At 42.8% G+C, this 18,274-nt stretch overlaps 1 protein-coding gene across 2 annotated transcripts in view; it reads right to left on the reverse strand.

Moving 5' to 3' along the window:
* HAPLN3 (hyaluronan and proteoglycan link protein 3) overlaps positions 1–17,911 on the reverse strand; it is a 61,849-nt gene extending 43,938 nt beyond the window's left edge. Inside the window, exon 1 of one of the 2 annotated variants that reach the window (XM_073618440.1) lies at positions 17,776–17,911. The gene's annotated coding sequence lies outside the window, so the exon portion shown is untranslated. The remainder of the gene's footprint in view (positions 1–17,775) is intronic. The other variant, XM_073618442.1, reaches the window with a different exon arrangement.
* Positions 17,912–18,274: the final 363 nt, after the last annotated feature.

An 18,274-nucleotide genomic window follows, 5' to 3' on the forward strand; every position in this document is an offset into this window, starting at 1 on the left:
CCAAAAATGAGTGTAGCTGGCTTCATATACCCTCCACCTACATAGCTACTAATGATCTATGCAGAGACCACACCATCTGTACAATGGAAGCACACTACCTGCTCTACCTCTATCTATGGGATCATGAATTTCTATGTCTTCCCTTCCTTTACACCAGGGGTAGGCAACCTCTGCACTCCAGCTGTGGTGAAACTACAAATCCCATCATGCCTCTGCCTTTTGGAGTCATGCCTGTGATTGTCAGGGTCTTGCAATGTCTCATGGGACTTGTAGTTTTACCACAGCAGGAGGGTCGAGGTTGCCTACCCCTGCTTTACACATACAATGTTTGTATACCTGGGTATCTACAAAGGTTTTGTTACTTAGAAACATCTCACAATCAATAGATTAGAATACTATGACTGCTGCAGTTACACAAAATATCAGATCACGAGGAATTGAACATTGACACCAAGGGCTAGTTTACACTTGTAGTCAGTGGGTAATAAAAATAGGTGATTGAGCTTTGGTTTTACTGCCCCCTGACCTTCCCCTTAGGGTCCTTTTACAAGGGCTGTCCGATCAGGTCCCTCTGTCAGTTTTTCGTGCGGACCTTATCAGACCTTGCAGTCTCCTCTATGGAGCCATTTAATACAATCCAGACTGATGGTGGTCCTATTTTCCATCTGCTGGACCAGATGATAATGGACAGGCGGTCCGTTTTGACCTGATTCCCCCATAGAGGAGAGTGGGACTGTGTCCATGTCTAATCTGCATAGCGGAGCGGACAGGACTTGTCATCCGCCTGCTCAGTGAGGATCAGTGGAGCGATACCCCACTGAGCAAGCAGAATCCACAAGACGGAGGCAGCCGTGTGAGAGGGGCCTTTATAATACAGTCAGATGGTATTGTACATATTACTGCAACCGCAATACTTTGCTTCACAGCACAAATTATACCCTGTGTCACATTCGGCGGGCAGTACTGTTGCCAAATACAACCCATTCAAGTATATGGGCTGTGACACAATCCCCTGCAACTGTGTGTGTATTGCAGTCCAGTGGTGCAGGATTTACAGGGTTAAACATCATGTTGCCTCTTATCCACTTCAATACCAGGCACTTTCACCCCTTTCCTGCCCAGGCCAATTTTCGCGCTGTCCCACTTTGAATGACAATTGCGCCGTCATGCAATGCTGTACCCAAACAAAATAATTGTTATCATTTTTTGGGACAGATAGAGCTTTCTTTTAGTGGTATTTAATCAACACTGGGTTTTTTATTTTTTGCTAAACAAACAAACAAAAAAAACATTTTAAAAAAAAAGCTTTTCTTAGTTTCTCTTATAAAATTTTGTAAACAAGTAATTTTTCTCCTTCACTGATGTGCGCTGATGAGGCTACACTGACGGGCACTGATAGGCTGCACTGATGAGGCGGCGCTGATATGCACTGATGAGCAGGCACTAATATAAAGCACTGATGGGCACTCATAAGCAGCACTTATGGGCACTAACAGGCAGGAATGATAGGCACTGATAGGCAGCACTGATTTGCACTGATCAGTGTCACTGATGGGCACTGATAGACAACAATGATAGGTGGAACTGTTGAGGAGGCAATGATGGGCACTGACAGGCATCACTGATGAACACTGATTGGCAGTATTGGTGGGCACTGACAGGCATCACTGATAGGCACTGAAGAGCAGCACTGATGAGGCTGTCAGCGTGAGGAAAGGAATGCCAATAACCAGCATTTCCTATTCACACTGTGATCCGCTGTGATTGGACACAGCTAAACACATGGTAAGGAGCCTACATCATAGGCTCTTTACCGTGATTGGTGATGTGCTCTGTCCGAGGGACACACCGCATCACCGATCGCCGTATTTTTTTTCATATCCGTCAATCAAATATAGGCCAGGCAGGAAGGTGTTAATCATGATTTTGTAGGTAAAAAATGTGCATTTTTCTTATTTATTTTTTTTCTCAGGAGCCTGCAGAGCATTGCACCAGCAGATCACAGGTGCAATGTCAGGCTACTGAGGATGCTTCCTCCAGCTCTCTGCCCATACTTTTGTACAGGCTTTCAGTTACAAACCTGAATAAATTAATATTCTGGCCAATGAAAAAAACTAATGCACAAGTGCTTGACGCACCTAAACGCATTTGCCAAAACGTGACTTAGGCGTGTTTTTGAAACTGCTTTTATCTTGCCTGGGGAAAAGCATTTACAAAAGACCCAGTGTGCATGAAACCTAAGGCTCCATTCACACTAGCGCGTTTTTTGATGCATTTTGCATTTTGCAGAAATGCACGGGAATTTTTTAACATGGGTTCCTATGGAACATGTTCACATCAATGCCTTTTTGTTTCTCTGCATTTTTGGAAAGGGTCAGGGACTTTTTTTCATGCAAAATGCAGCGTTTTGCATGTAATAGAATTCAATGGACAAGCATCAAAAACGCAAGTGCAGCGTTTTTGCAACGTTTTTGCCGTTTTTTTTTTTTTTTTTTTTTTTTAATTTATTTTAAATTTTTTTTTTAGACTGTAAAAAAAAAAAAAAAAAAAAAAAAAAAGCAAAACGCAAATCGCGGCAAAAACGCCGCAAAAACGCCGCAAAAACGCTGCTCAAAAACGTGGCAAGCATGAAAAAAAAACCTCCAAAAACGCTCAAAAGCAACATGCATAGGTGTGAATCGAGCCTTAAAGAGGCTTTCTGCTTCCAGAGATAAGATAGGAAAAGTCTAAGCACTTCCTTTGCTGCAGAGTTGTCCAGCCTGGAACCCTCCCCTCCTCCTCTGGCAATCATTAGTATTTTCAGCACTAGCCAGCAGCTCTGAATGCACACAGCAATGCTGCTCAGTTTTCTTCAAGTGTCGCCATCTGCCTTCAGGAACTCTCATAAAAACCAATGGGTGCCGGTCTGGCCCAATGAAATCCAAGCCGATCTGAGTAATGGTCACCTATAACAGCTGCTGTGGGCATTCTAAGCTGGACATCTTTGGTCATAAACAATTAAAGGGACAAGCCTCAAAACACTATCTACGTTGAGTTTGTATGTTCAGGAAGTCATGATCTCCCTGGATTTCTAGCAGGATCAACGGGCATGTATCAAACAGATACAACAAAACACTTGTGTGTGGTGGGCACATAGGGTGGGCTTAAAAGTGGAGTTCCACCCACTTTTACAACTCTTCAGCATCCATCACTAAACTGTGCACTGTAAACGAATTGGATATTGTTTTATTTTTTTTCTCAGCACCCACTGTATATCTGCTGTATTCATTTTTCACTTCCTCCTCCCTGGCCGCGGCCCATCGCATCATTTCCTGTTTGCAATGCCTTCTGGGAAGGGGTGGCAACTTCCTCTGACACAGCCGTTGCTATGGAAACCTGACCTGAAACCTATTACACTGCTTGTGCTGCACTGAGCATGTGCGAGATCTGCAAGGATGAGATCCAGGAAGAAATACAGTCTGGCTTCAGATGCCCACACTTAAGATGGCCACGGCCTGCTGTAAGTTCATAAAATAACAAACTACTGCTATAAACTAACAAAACAGACCTTAGTTTACAGACTAACTTTACTAGAATATATTAAGCTTGTGTATTATAGGGGTATTTTTATTTAAAAAGTATAATATCGGCCGGAACACCACTTATGCATCAATCGGCGGCAGAGGTTTCTGTGCTGAAAGTGTGCTCATTGCATGCTCTAAGAACAGAGATCCAACTGTCAAAGACAGTCCTTGGTCCGTACTAATGATCAGGAACCAGCGGGGCCGGCTCCTGGTCATGTGACCACTGTGACAACCACTTAAAGGGATGCCAGGGTGGGTCATCCACAGACCGGAAAGGAGCAAATAAGACAAGTTCATTATTAGGGTTTAAAGTCAGTGCTGTGAATGTATTGTATGTAAAGCACTGTGTAAATTGTCGGCACTATATAAATACTTGTATTAACCACTTCAGCTCCGGAAGATTTACCCCCCTCCTGATCAGGCAATTTTTTGCAATACGGCACTGCGCCGCTTTAACTGACAATTGCGCGGTCGTACGACGTTGCACCCAAATAAAAATTGATGTCTTTTTTTTCCCCACAAATAGATCTTTCTTTTGGTGGTATTTGATCACCTCTGCATTTTTTATTTTTTTGTGATATAAACAAAAAACAGGCCGACAATTTTGAGAAAAAAAAAAACACAATATTTTTTCTTCCTGCTATAAAACCTATCCTATGAAAAAAAAAAAATTAAAAAATACAATTTCTTCATAAATTTAGGCCAATATGTATTTTGCTACATATTTTGGATAAAAAAAATCCCAATAGGCGTATATTGATTGGTTTGCGCAAATGTTATAGCGTCTACAAACTATAGGATATTTATTTTTTCATTTTTTTTACTAGTAATGGCGGTGATCAGAGACTTACAGCGGGACTGTGGTATTGCTGCAGGACAGTTGGACACTAACTTTTTGGGGACCGGTGACAAGGCCCCTTTCACACTTATACGACTTCAAAGTTGCGCGATTTTACTGCAATTTCGTGGCATCTATTTTGCCGCGATTTGGGAGCAGTACTACTTTGTACGACTTTGCCACAACTTTGGCATTAACCATTCTCAGCTTTTGCTTACAAATTAGTGCTGAAATCGTGTCTCTATTATTCAGGCACGATTTGCATGCTACTTGAGGGTTTAACATTGAGGTCTATGGAGTACAAATCGTATGGAAGTTGGACCAAAGTAGTGCAGGGACTACTTTGAAGTCGGCACGACTGAAAGTCGTGCCAATATGAATGGTAGTCATTGAAAATCATGGAGAATGAATTGTCATACGATTTTGCAGTACAAAATCGTGGGACAAGTCGTATAAGTGTGAAAGGGGCCTAATACAGTGATCAGTGCTAAAAAATATGCACTGTCACTGTACTAATGACACTGGCTGGGAAGGGGTTAACCATCAGGGGCGATTAAAGAATTAAATGTATGCCTAGCTGGTGATTTTGTGTACTGTGGGGGGAGGTGCTTTTACTAGGGGGAGGCAGGGATGCTTTGCAGGAACACAGGATCCATGTCTTCCTTACTGACAGATCGCCGTTCTGCCTGTGTACTGAAAGATTAGTGGGTGCCGGTGTCTTGCCAAGAAAGTTCCCTTGGCGGATAAGGACCCCCCCTGTACTGCGCAGGCACAGCGCCTGCGCAGTACGAACTACTATCAGCCGCCGGAGATAGCCGAAGCTCAAAATCTTCAATCAGCTGTACACGGCGCCTGCGCCCTGGGTCCAGGTTCCTTCCCCACCATCCAAGTGGACCTAGAGGGGGGAATAAAAAAGAGCCGAGAGAAGCGAGGCCGTGCCCGAAGCGTGGCGAGCGAAGCGAGCCCGCGTGGGGCCCTCTTACAGGCGCCATGTACAGCTGATTTTCACCTATTCAGCTTCGGCTACTTCCACCGGATCCTACTGCGCAGGCACAGCGCCTGCGCAGTAGAGGGGGGTCCTTATCCGCCGAGCGGAACTTTCTTGGCAGAACACCAGCTGACAGCGAGTTTGTGGTACCCGGAGATCAGCTCAACCGGGAGCGGGTCGCCACATGCGCACCCCAGATCTAGAAGTGCAGGATCACATATATATATATATATATATATATATATATATATATATATATATATATATATATATATATATATATATATGTGATCCTGCACACAGCAGTAAAACTGCTATAGGGCGGCCATTAAGCGGTTAAATAAAATAAGTATAGACCAACCTACTGAAGTGTAGCCGATCCTAAAAACCTAAAGGTTCATTCAGGGTGAAAATATCTCCGCTATCAGTAATGTTGCACTCCACACCCCCATTGACTTTCAACACCCCTATAGATTGAATTCCTAGACTCCTGGCACACCTTAGTAGATTGGTAAATAATGGTATGGATGTTGACTAAGGAGGCTTTCCTCTCCATACTTCCACCTTTCCCCCCCATACAAGGCTGGATAATCCAGAATGGCATGTTGACCTATGGCATATGAAGAGGAAAGAGTCGAAGATAACGCATGGCAATGTATAACCAGCTCTCTGCACAGCTATTTCCCCAGGAATGTTAAGTGGTGATGACTGACACATCAAGGTCACAGATTCCTCCCTATAATTACACATCATGTCTGACGAGGATATGGAGTGCCGTCATGTGTATCCTATTATCTCCCATTGATGTCTCTTTTATCTTGTCAGGCCACAATGCACAATTTTTATTAGGATCTATTACTGTACATTAGCCCCATAGACGCCAATCTCATATTCACTCTATAGTGAGGAATACTACTAATAAAGAATCACCACTTCTCTTGTGATGGTTAATATTTAAAACAGAAGAAGAAACTACAATGTGAGGTTAATGTGTAAACCAGAAATAGTAAATGAAGGATTCACAAAGGAAAAAAAAACAGATCAAAGTGGTTGTAAACTCTTCCTCCCAGTGAAGTTACATAGTTACATAGTAGGTGAGGTTGAAAAAAGACATCAAGTCCAACCCATAAAGTGACTGGCCTCAGGTGATATACAGTGATGAAACAAATCCTCCTACATAAGTTGTACCTGTTTATCTTCAGCCCTCTCTTCTCTACCATCCATTCAAAGTACAGAATTTATACAGCTTGTCTGAGCGTTCAGAAAGCAGGGGGTGGGAGCTGAAGTTACACTGGGGTTTGGTTTACTGTAAGGCTCTGTTCGTGTGAGCGTTTTTGGGTGTTTTTCTGCTCTTATGCCGCGTACACTTGATCGGAATTTCCATCAGAAAGACCTTGGATGTTTTTTCCGATGGAATTCCGCTTGCCTTGCATACACACGGTCACACAAAAGTTCTCTGAACTTTCGACCATTAAGAACGCGGTGACGTACAACACTACGACGAGCCGAGAAAAGGAAGTTCAATGCTACCGAGCATGTGTCGAATTGTTTCCGAGCATGCGTAGGAATTTTGCACGTCGGAATTTGTACAGACGATCGGAATTTCCAATCGGAACTTTTTCGGTTGGAAAAATAGAGAACCTGCTCTCAATCTTTTGCTGGCGGAAATTCCGTCAGCAAAAGTCAGATGGAGCATACACACAGTTGGAATTTCCGACCGGAAGCTCACATCGGACTGTTGCTGGGGGAATTTACGATCGTGTGTACGGGGCATAAGCCTCGGCTCTAAAAATGCCCAACAAGACAAATCCCATTCATTTTAATGGCCCTTGTTCACATCTGAGCATTCTGTCACCTAAAGCAAAACGCCAGTTGCTCAAAAAAGCACACAAGCTTCTTTTTTGGCAGATTACAGGTGTTTTACTGCTTTTAGATTGGTGACCATTTAACCTTGAAAACACCTGTACAAAAACGCTGCAAAACTCTGCAAAAACGCCCAAAAAAAGCCAGAAAAAAACGCCTGTAAAATAGCAATGCCTAGATGTGAACGGAGTCTTAAGCCTCGTACACACGATCGGATTTTCAGCAGGGAATTATGAAATGACAGACTGTTTGCCTAAAATCTGACCGTTAGTACGCTCCATCAGACAATTGTTCTCCAACTTTCGGCCAACAAATGTTGGATGGCAGGCTTATAAATTTTCGGCGGACAACGGTCTGTTGTCAGATTTTCGTATTGTGTGTACACAAGTCCGTCACACAGAAATCCAAAGTACAAACACGCATGCTCGGAATCAATGCTCGCCAAACACGACATTAGCAGAAGGTGCCCAAAGGGTGGCGCTCAAGAGCTGAAAATCCACGTAGTACGTCACTACGTTCGTGTTTGTCAACAATTGTGTGCCGTTAGTATGTAAGACAAAATCCAGGCACACGCCTGCCAACAATCCGATCGTGTGTACGAGGCTTAAAGGAAATTTGTAAATTCTGTATATAATTGTATGTATTGCACATTTCACTTACTGTGCACACAGCACTAATAATGTTTTCATTACATGTTTGCATTCTTTCGAGTCCTGATTAGAATTAGCCTGCCTATGTTACGCCCCTTGTTACCATAAAAGTACAACTGTAATATTAATGTGATACCTACGTAATCATGTGTATAAAAACCCTCAATTGTGTCAAATAAAACAGCAGTTATTTTGGAAAGATGCTGAGTGTATCTTTTTTGTGTCTGTTCCCTAATGCTGTAGTTAGGACACTATGCTACCAATAGATGATTTGAAATTCTATCTTTGGGTGGCAATAAAATGCATGTAAAAAATCAGACAGACTGGTTGTTCCCAAGTTGATCGATGGACCAACTTGGGTACAATTAGCTTGACCATAGATAGATCGAATCTCGAAGGTCCCTGCTAAACCAGCTGAATTTCAATCCATGTATGGCTGGCTTTAGTGCTTTGGACTGAGACAAGTACACACTATAGAGGGATATGCTTTGTTCATATTTCATGTCTGAGGTTTACAACCACTTTAAACTGCGTATAAAAATCTAACAATACATGTCTCTTAAATATACCATTGAAAGTGTTTTATCATATGGCCTCGATCACACGGGGTGTATGCATCCATGCCACATGTGATGGCCATGTTTACCCACATAGGGATGAACAGGTGTTCCATGCATCCCATGCGGCAGTCCCATTTAAGTCAATTGGGATGCAGCGGCTGCATGGACACAGCTGCTGCTCCCAATGTGACATCTGTGTGGGTGCATGGCCCCAAACGCACCCAGGGTACACGGAACACCTGTGCATCCCTGTGCCAGGTAAACATGGCCATCACATGGGGCACAGGTGGATGCTCCCTATGTGAACAAGGCATATATGTTCAACAAGTGCAAAAAAACTGCTGTTCACATACCTCCCAACTTTTTGAGATGGGAATGAGGGACACCTATCGGCAAAAGCATGCAGGCCCCCTTAAAGGAGAATTGTACAAAAAAAAACAAGATTGGTTAAACCCACAAGTGCTTTTTTACCACTACTATTCCTTTATATTGGCTTTTGGAATTTACAGATGCAGCAATTTAGAAATCAAATGAAAGGTTTAGTGCTGGAAAACACTTTTTGATAGATAAAAAGTGCATTTTAAAAACATCTATAGAGATCAGACCAAAATGAGGGACAGATGAGGGAGAAGGAGGGACAGAGGGACATTGCTCCAAATCAGGGACAGTCCCTCTAAATCTGGGACAGTTGGGAGCTATGTGTTCATCCAGCCAGAAATCTTGTGAGCTGATAACTTCCCGTACTCTCTGCTTCTGGACTGGTATCAGTTAGCATTGCTCCCTGCTATCTCTGTGGACCACAAAAAACACCTCCCCCTGTTATGGAGATGAAAGGGAGGTGTTATGTAGTCTTAACACGCTCCTTTCCTGGGTTGACAATGCTGGCTAGTGCATTCTCCATGGACTACACATTGTCCATATAGTATTATAGTCCTAAAGCAGTATTAAACCAAAAAGAAAATATTTATTATATTGCAGCTTACTAATTCTTAGATGTGGTGGTTGTATTAGTTTTCTTCCATATATATATATATATATATATATATATATATGTATGGTGATCTGGCCAGTAAGTCTGTTGTTTTTCAAAAGAACAAGCTCTCTTGCAGATGTATCAGTTACAGGGATGTGTCAAACTATTTCCCAATAACAGGGGTGCGTACAATGATCAGCTTTTATTTATATATGTAAAACTTGTATCTCAAAAAGAAAAAGAAGTACATCCAAAGCCTAGTACACATGTTGAGATTATTGAACCAATGATTGTCTATTTTTTTTTTTTTTTGCATGCTAGTCTCCATTGACTGTGAATAGGCTACTAAAGTACGAAAATTTGCATTCGACGAAGTGCTGTAATGTATTCGTATTGTATTTTTGGATGCAAACTAAACTGATTGAACGGAAATCATACAACCTGGTATCAAATGAGAAAAATTTTCACGTTTGTCCCTTGGGAAAATTTCAGATGACCGCTGTGTACTAACTGAGGAAAAACAGAAAAACACTGCGCTAAATTGTTGAAATGAAGCAACTACATACGATGTGACAAACAACAATAAATAATGTAAATAAAAAATGTAGCGCATAAACGTGATATCACGTTTACACGCTGTGTACTAACGATCAGATTATTGTACGATTAATTTTTTGTCCGGTTTTCTCATCGTGTGTACGAGGCTTAGGACTCCCATCCCCCCCCCCCCCCCCCCAGGCTGACAATGCTGCTGTCTGCTGTGCTTGAGTTTAATATCACTTTACAAGTTCCCTTTCCTAGTGTGACAACACTGCTCAGTACCGTTGTTCTCCTGGGTAAGGATGTCAGCTAATGGCAGGATTACCAGGTTACAATAAGGCTCCTTACACACAGTGGGGGGGGGGGGGGGGCTTAGTGGAGTTAGTATGCTCAGAGGGAAATCTGTTTGCTGATCCAGATCCCCGCTGAGCAGGCAGACGGCTGGTCGGTGTCTGCTCCGCTTATGTAGAGCAGACACAGACAAAGCCCGCTCTCCCCTCTGGGCAGGGCCGGTGCTACCACTAGGCAAACTAGGCAGCCGCCTAGGGCCCACTGCTGCCTAGGGTGCCCAGCCACTGGTGTTCCTACTCTCTTCTCAACTAGGTCTCAGCATCAGCAGGCAGCTGCTGCTCCATTCGCACATAGTGTCAGAGGCGCAGCGGCGGCAGAGGACTGTGTCTGTGTCCTGACCCCTGAATGAATGGAAGCAAGCAAACATTTATTGATGGCAGCTGATAGGAAAAAAGGATACTGCGCTATAGGGTAAAAATAAGAGTGAGCTGCAACTAAAAAGTGTTATACAACATCAAATAGATAAACAAAGCAAAAAGTTGCGCTTTTAGCGCGACTTTTTGCTTTGTTTAATTGATGGGCGCTGGTGAGGCTGCATTTGATGGGTGCTGGTAAGGCTGCATTTGATGGACGCTGGTGAGACTGAATTTGATGGGCGCTTCATTAAAAAGGTGGGGAATACAGAGGCAGGGAAAAGGGGGTGGGGTCAGGGGTGGAGCTGGAGGGGGGACAAAATTAGGTTTCCCCTAGGGTGTCAAAAATCCTTGAACCAGCCCTTCCTCTGGGCATTCAGATGTAAACGAATTTATACCCGACTGACATACCATTCGATCTGCCAGCTGGGATAGGATCTGTCTGTTTTTAACGGACAGGATCGGATTGGATGTCTGCAGGTGTCAACATATGTCCATTGACTCCCATCGCTCCATGGAGGAGACTGGAGGGTCCGATCGGGTCCGCCTGAAAAACTGACCGATCGGTCCATCAATGTAAAAGTGTATGAAAAAATGCGGTACTATTGCTTTTTTTTCTTGGGTTTAGAAACCCTTTAAAGTGGTTGTAAAGGCTGAAGGTTTTTTACCTTCTTCCATTCTATGTGTTGCTTCCCTCACAGCACCCCACCCCCCAATACTGACCTGAGCCCCCTCTCGATCCAGCAATGTGTACGAGAGCCTCAACTGTTCCGGGACTACCTCTCCTCATTGGTTGAGACAGCAACCATTGGCACCTGCTACTGTCCATCACAGCCAGTGAGCCAATGAGGAGAGAGCAGAGGCCAAGCTGCATCTCTGTGTGTCTTATGGATGCATAGAGCAGGGCTCGGGAGCAAGCACACACCAGTGCTCCCATAGCAAGCAGTTTGTTATGGGGGCACTGGTCAAGGGAGAGGAGCCAGGAGCGCCAGCAGGGGACCAGCCAAGAGGATGATCCGGGCTGCTCTGTGCAAAATCATTACATACTGTAAAGCAGGTAAGTATAACATGTTTTTCCTTTTTTCTTATAATATTTTACTATATGACACAGTACTAATAAAAAAAAAAAAAAAAAAAAAAGCACTTATAAGGTTCTGTATACACTGTACCAATTGACAGTTCACTTTAGAAAGTTGAACGTTATACATTTCTGTTTTGCTACTGTATACTGAATGTCATGTACCATGTACTGTGAAAGTTAAAGTGAAAACTCTTTTCTGATTTAAAAAAAAAAAAAAAAAAGTATAACATGTTTGTTTGTTTGTTTTGTTTGTTTTTTTGTAGTTTTTTAAACCCGAACCTTTAATACCACTTTAACTCATGTAAGTATTGTGTGTTGGTAATTCATGTAACAAATATTACGTTGTTTCCTCTTCTTCTTTTCTTTCATTTCCTATTGATACATTTTTACTGACTCAAGTTTTTCTACACAGCTGAGAAAATGTTTTCTATTAGAAAGTTATTTAGTACAATTAAGCTGTGATCCCCAAATGACCGAGTCTAAAGGATTTGTCATACCTAGATTAAATGTAAGTGTTTCCAGAGGGGAAGGCTTTTGTGAAATGTCTCATTCAGGCGTATTCTACAATTAGGGTGGATCACACTGCAGGGAATACAACCTGAGACCCTACAGCAGATCTAGAACTCACACCGTTCTCTGCAAACTGTGCTGACAGTGCATGCTGAGCTTTGTAGTTCCCCAACAGCAGAGCCCCAGAGGCTGTGTGCCTAGGCATAATCTGGCCACCTCCTAAACCCTGGTTCACTTCAACGCTGAGGATTCTTCGGTGCCCATTCACATGTCGCTCATGGCTCGAAAGAGTACATGGCCTTCATGGGGCAGAGTAATGCGTTTTTGGTTTCTATAGACTTGAATGAGAGCGCCTAAAGAAAAAAAAGCCTTCAAAGCACATGGGTAAAATGCATTTTTCAAGCTGTTTCTTGCCTCTCCTCCTAGTAACTATCTTCCCATTGGCTAATACAAAAAAGCTGAAGTTCAAAAAATGCTTGTAAGAAAGCGCAAAAAAGAAAATGCTGGAGTATGAACCTAGCCTAAAGCCTAGCCATACATGTGTAAAGCCTAGTACACACTATGACAAAATCGGATGAGGACCGCCCGATTTTCCATGAATGTGTGTATCATGATGTGACCGAAAATTATTTTAAAGAGGAGCTCCAGTCTCTGCCCCAAAAAACTGAAAGTCAGTAGCTACAAATACTGTAGCTTCTAACTTTTCATATAAGAACACTTGCCTGCCCCTGGATCAAGCTCTGTCCTCACCCAACCCGATTCTTCAATCGGCCTCGGGTCCAGGCGCCAGCATCTTGACTAATGAAAACCGTCAGTACTTCCAACTGCACATGTGCAAACAGCTCTGCGCTTTGTGAATGGCCCTGCAGTCTTCTGGGACCTGTGATGTGGGTGGGCCGAACGTCTGCTCAGATTCAGCCAGAAGTGGGGGAGCGGGTACCTTTCATAATTAGGTACCCACTCACCACCCCCCCCCCCAAAAAAAAAAAATGTAAAGGAGGAGGGGGCAGGAGGAGAAAGAGTGGAGCTTACCGTTTTGGGTAAAGTTCCGCTTTACCTTGCACAAAATTTCTCATACAACAAAGGCAAATGTAGACAAATACACTGATCAGCCATAATATTATGACCACTGACAGGTAAAGGGAATATCTCGTTACAATGGCATCTGAAAATTGGTGGGATATATTAGGCAGCAAGTGAACATGTTGTCCATGAAGTTGATGTGGTGAAAGCAGAAAAAAAAAACATGTCCATAGCCAAAAGCTTCTACAAGTACAATGGTCATATGATCATCAGAACTGGACTACGGAGCAATGGAAGAAAGTCGCCTGGTCTGATGAATCACGTTTTCTTATACATCATGTGGATGGCCGGGTGCGTGTGCAATACTTACCTAGGGAAGAGATGGCACCAGGATGTGGTATAAGAAGGCAAGCTGGCAGAGACAGGCTTTGGGCAATGCTGGGAAACCTTGGGTCCTGCCATTCATGTGGATCAGGGCTGTTTTAGCAAAAGGGGGTCATACTCAATATTAGGTGGGTGGTCATGATGTTATGACTGATCTATGTACAACTACATCTTACAGGTCGTCCTTTGCTTCTGATCATGCACGGTATTTTCTAATCAATTATTTTTGTATGATTACTGTAGACAATAAACAAAGATCTGGTTTTTTGTCACTTACGATGAAAAATGTCTAGCTTGCGCCTCCTTTTTTTTTCATCTGACCAGTCGGAATTGGCTGTTAAAAGATCTATACTAACGGACAGATAATCGACCGATCGTTCCTAGTATGGAAGTTTTTATCCAATTTTCTTATCATGTGTATGGCCCTTAGGGTTTCTTGGCTGAACGAAAAAACTGATCCCATTCCCCCATCTATACATCAAATGTGCACTGGTCCAAATCATTTGGTGGAGGGGGAATTATGGTGTGGGGTTGTTTTTCAGGGGTTGGGCTTGGCCCCTTAATTCCAGTGAAGGAAACTCTTAAGGCGTCAGCATACCAAGACATTTTGGACAATTTCATGCGCCCAACTTTGTGGGAACAGTTTGGGGATGGCCCCTTCCTGTTCCAACATGACTGCTCACCAGTGCACAAAGCAAGGTCCATAAAGACATGGATGAGCGAGTTTGGGGTGGAGGAACTTGACCTCAACCTGATAAAACACCTTTAGGATGAATTACTCTGGAGACTGCGAGCCAGGCCTTCTCATCCAACATCAGTGCCTGACCTCACAAAGGCATTTCTGGAAGAATGATCAAACATTCCCATAGACACACTCCTAAACATTGTGGACAGCCTTCCCAGAAGAGTTGAAGCTTTTATAGCTGCAAAGGGACGGTCAACTCAATATTTTACCCTATGGACTAATGCCCCGTACACACGGTCGGACATTGATCGGACACTCCGACAACAAAATCCTAGGATGTTGGCTCAAACTTGTCTTGCATACACACGGTCACACAAAGTTATGGGAAAATCCGCTCGTTCTGAACGCGGTGACGTAAAACACGTACGTCGGGACTATAAACGGGGCAGTAGCCAATAGCTTTCGTCTCTTAATTTATTCTGAGCATGCGTGGCACTTTGTGCGTTGGATTTGTGTACACACGATTGGAATAACGGATTTTGTTGTCGGAAAATTTTATAGCAAGCTCTCAAACTTTGTGTGTCGGAAATTCCGATGGAAAATGTGTGATGGAGCCCACACACGGTCGGAATTTCCGACAACAAGGTCCTATCACACATTTTCCGTCGGAAAATGCGACCGTGTGTACGGGGCATAAGACTAGGATATCATTAAAGTTCATGTGTGTGTAAAGGCAGGCGTCCCAATACTTTTGACAATATAGTGTATGTGTGATGAAGCAGCACACATGCACTGCTGTGATTTCTTTTCACCAGTTACAGTGTGCTGTGGTCAGGGGGCTATTCACTAGAATGAGCTGCCTACTGCATTTTCTTCAGTGCCTCGTTACCATGCGTTTTGTCACATGATTTTGCACGCGCTTTGGCAAGGTGTGTTGGGTTGCTATTAACAGTTAATGGCAGTGCAGCGCATCTGCAAAAAAAAGATGCACGTTTCTTGTGAACCGTGGGAACGCCTATGATTTGGTGTGTGTTTAGGCGTCACACAAGTTGAATGGAGCCTAATAAAGGGGAATGCCTATGGAGTCACACCAGTAGAGGGTGACATATACCATCTCCCATCTCCCAAAATCTGACATCTGGAACAGCAACATGAAATGTACTCAGGAAACAATTGTGAACGTGAAAGTGCCGAGAGGGGAAATCAGATCTAATAAAAGAAGAGGCATCAGACTCCAAATAAGAAAAGGCACAGCAAGGAAATCCCTACTGATTAATTCCATCAATACTGTTTATTATTACTATTATTATTATTATTAGATTATTATTATTCACAACAGTTATCTCTTGTATCTCTTGACCTCCCCTCTTAGATTGTAAGCTCTAATGCCGCGTACACACGAGCGGACTTTATGGCAGACTTGGTCCGGCGGACTTTTCGACGGACTTTCCGACTGACTTTCTGAATGAACGGACTTGCCTACACACGATCAACCAAAGTCCGATGGATTCGTACGTGATGATGTACACCAGACTAAAACAAGGAAGTTCATAGCCAGTAGCCAATAGCTGCCCTAATGTCGGTTTTTGTCCATCGGACTAGCATACAGATGAGTGGATTTTTCGACCGGACTCGAGTCCGTCGGAAAGATTTGAAACATGTTTCATTTCTGGGTCCGTCGAACGTTTGGGGAAAAAAAAGTCCGCTGGAGCCCACACACGATCGAATTATCCACCAAGTCTGCCATAAAGTCCACTCGTGTGTACGCAGCATAAGGAGCAGGGCCCTCTGATTCCTACTGTATTAAAGTGTATTGTATTTGTACTGTCTACCCTCAAGTTGTAAAGCGCTACGTAAACTGTTGGCGCTATATAAATCCTGTATAATAATAATATAGTACAAACAATTTGCAGAGTGCATTACAAAACAAAGGGAGACAGTACAGTTACAATACAATTCAAGACAAGAAGGTTAGGGGTCCTGATCACAAGAGCTTACAATCTAAAGCCAAATGGAAGTGATACAAAAGGTAGTAATGGTGTAGTGGAAGAGTTGTAAACTAATGTCGCTTTTGGATTCAGCATTCAAATGAAGCAATGCATAAAACATATATAAATTCCAAATACAGTACATAGAAACTGGAAGATAAAACCTTCTGTTATAAAAATCTCAGGTATGGAAAGATAATAGCATTAAACTGTCACCCAGCAACTACTATTAGTATTTCTATTGCCGTGATGAAGATATACCAGAACTGTACAAGTGTACCTTGCTGGAGAAATAAATTAGAAGTACATAATACTGGAAATGTCACTTATAGTATTGTTGGTAAATGTAAGGAGCAACTTAGAAAACATTGTGCTTGTCCAGTTTTGATGTTTGTAAAAAAAACTGTCAAAAGAATTGATCTAGACTGTATAGATAAAGGTGGTGGAGGAGGAGGACGGTGATGAGGATGATGTTGAGGATAGAAGCTTGAGTATACAGTGATTTATATACTATAGGATAGTGAGAAAGATGAGGATGAAGATGATAGGAGTGTGAGCATGCGGTGCTTTATATACTAGATGATCATGAAGATGGTGATAATGATGAAGAGGATGATGATGACAATGAAGACAGGAGTGTGAGCATGCAGTGATTCCTATACTAGATGATAAGGAGGATGATGAGGATTGAGGTCATGCAGTCATTCAAATACTATATGATGATGAAGATTATAGGAGAGTGCAATTATTTAAACTCTATATGATGATGATGATGAATATAACAGGAGTGTGATCATGCACTGATTAATATACTATATGGTGATGAAGATAAGGAGTATGCAATTATTCATAAACTATATAATGACGATGATGATGACGATGATGATGATGATGATGATGATGATGATGATAGGAGAGTGAAGTGATTCATATATATGATGAGGAGGATAAGAGTGATGATAGGAGAGTGCAGTAATTTATATATATATATATGATGAGGAGGATAAGAGTGATGATAGGAGAGTGCAGTAATTTATATATATATATATATATGATGAGGAGGATAAGAGTGATGATAGGAGAGTGCAGTGATTCATATATTATATGATGATAAAGATGAGGATGAAGATGGTAGCAGTGTGCAATGATTCCTATTCTATATGATGATGAAGATGAGAATGATGATGATAATGATGAAGATAGTAGTGTGCAGTGCTTGTCATACAGTATGAGGAGGATGATGATGATGAAGTTAGCAGTGTACAGTCATTGATATACAATATGATGATGAGGAGGATGAAGATAGCAGTGTGCAGTGATTATGATAAAGATAGTAGTGTGCAGCAATTGTTATACAATATGAAGATGATGATGAGGAGGAGGAGGATGAAGATGGTAGCAGTATACAGTGATTTCTATACTCACAGTTGCTGAGTGGTGGACGATCCTTTGTATATCCCGAGCACACAGCCTCCTCTCTCTCTCTCACTCCGGAGATCTGTAGTAGAATGTTTGGGCTCTCAGGCTTAATGACTATTCATTGGCAGAGAGGAAGCTTGTGACGTCATAGAAGCCAAGCCCCGGGTCAGCCCTCTAAGTCAGGCAGTGTATGGATAGGTGGGGATAGGTGGGTGCCAATGGCCACAGAACACACACATTGTACTGTCCTCTGTAACCCGACACCCCACACCCCCCCCATACACCCCACACCCCCCATACACCCCACACACCCGCCGATGCACGGCTCCGCTCTCTGCATTTTATAGGGAACTCCTTCCATCCCCAGCGCAGAGATCATTCCTCAGTATTGGGGACACACAGAACACACGGATAGAACTCGCCACCTGTTGTCTGTGTTACTGGAGGAGAGGAATGAGGACAGATCCCGGCCGGTGTATGGGAGGATCGTCCGATCGCCGGACAC

The sequence above is a fragment of the Aquarana catesbeiana genome, linkage group LG03 (assembly GCF_042186555.1).
Source record: "Aquarana catesbeiana isolate 2022-GZ linkage group LG03, ASM4218655v1, whole genome shotgun sequence".
Taxonomy (NCBI): domain Eukaryota; kingdom Metazoa; phylum Chordata; class Amphibia; order Anura; family Ranidae; genus Aquarana; species Aquarana catesbeiana.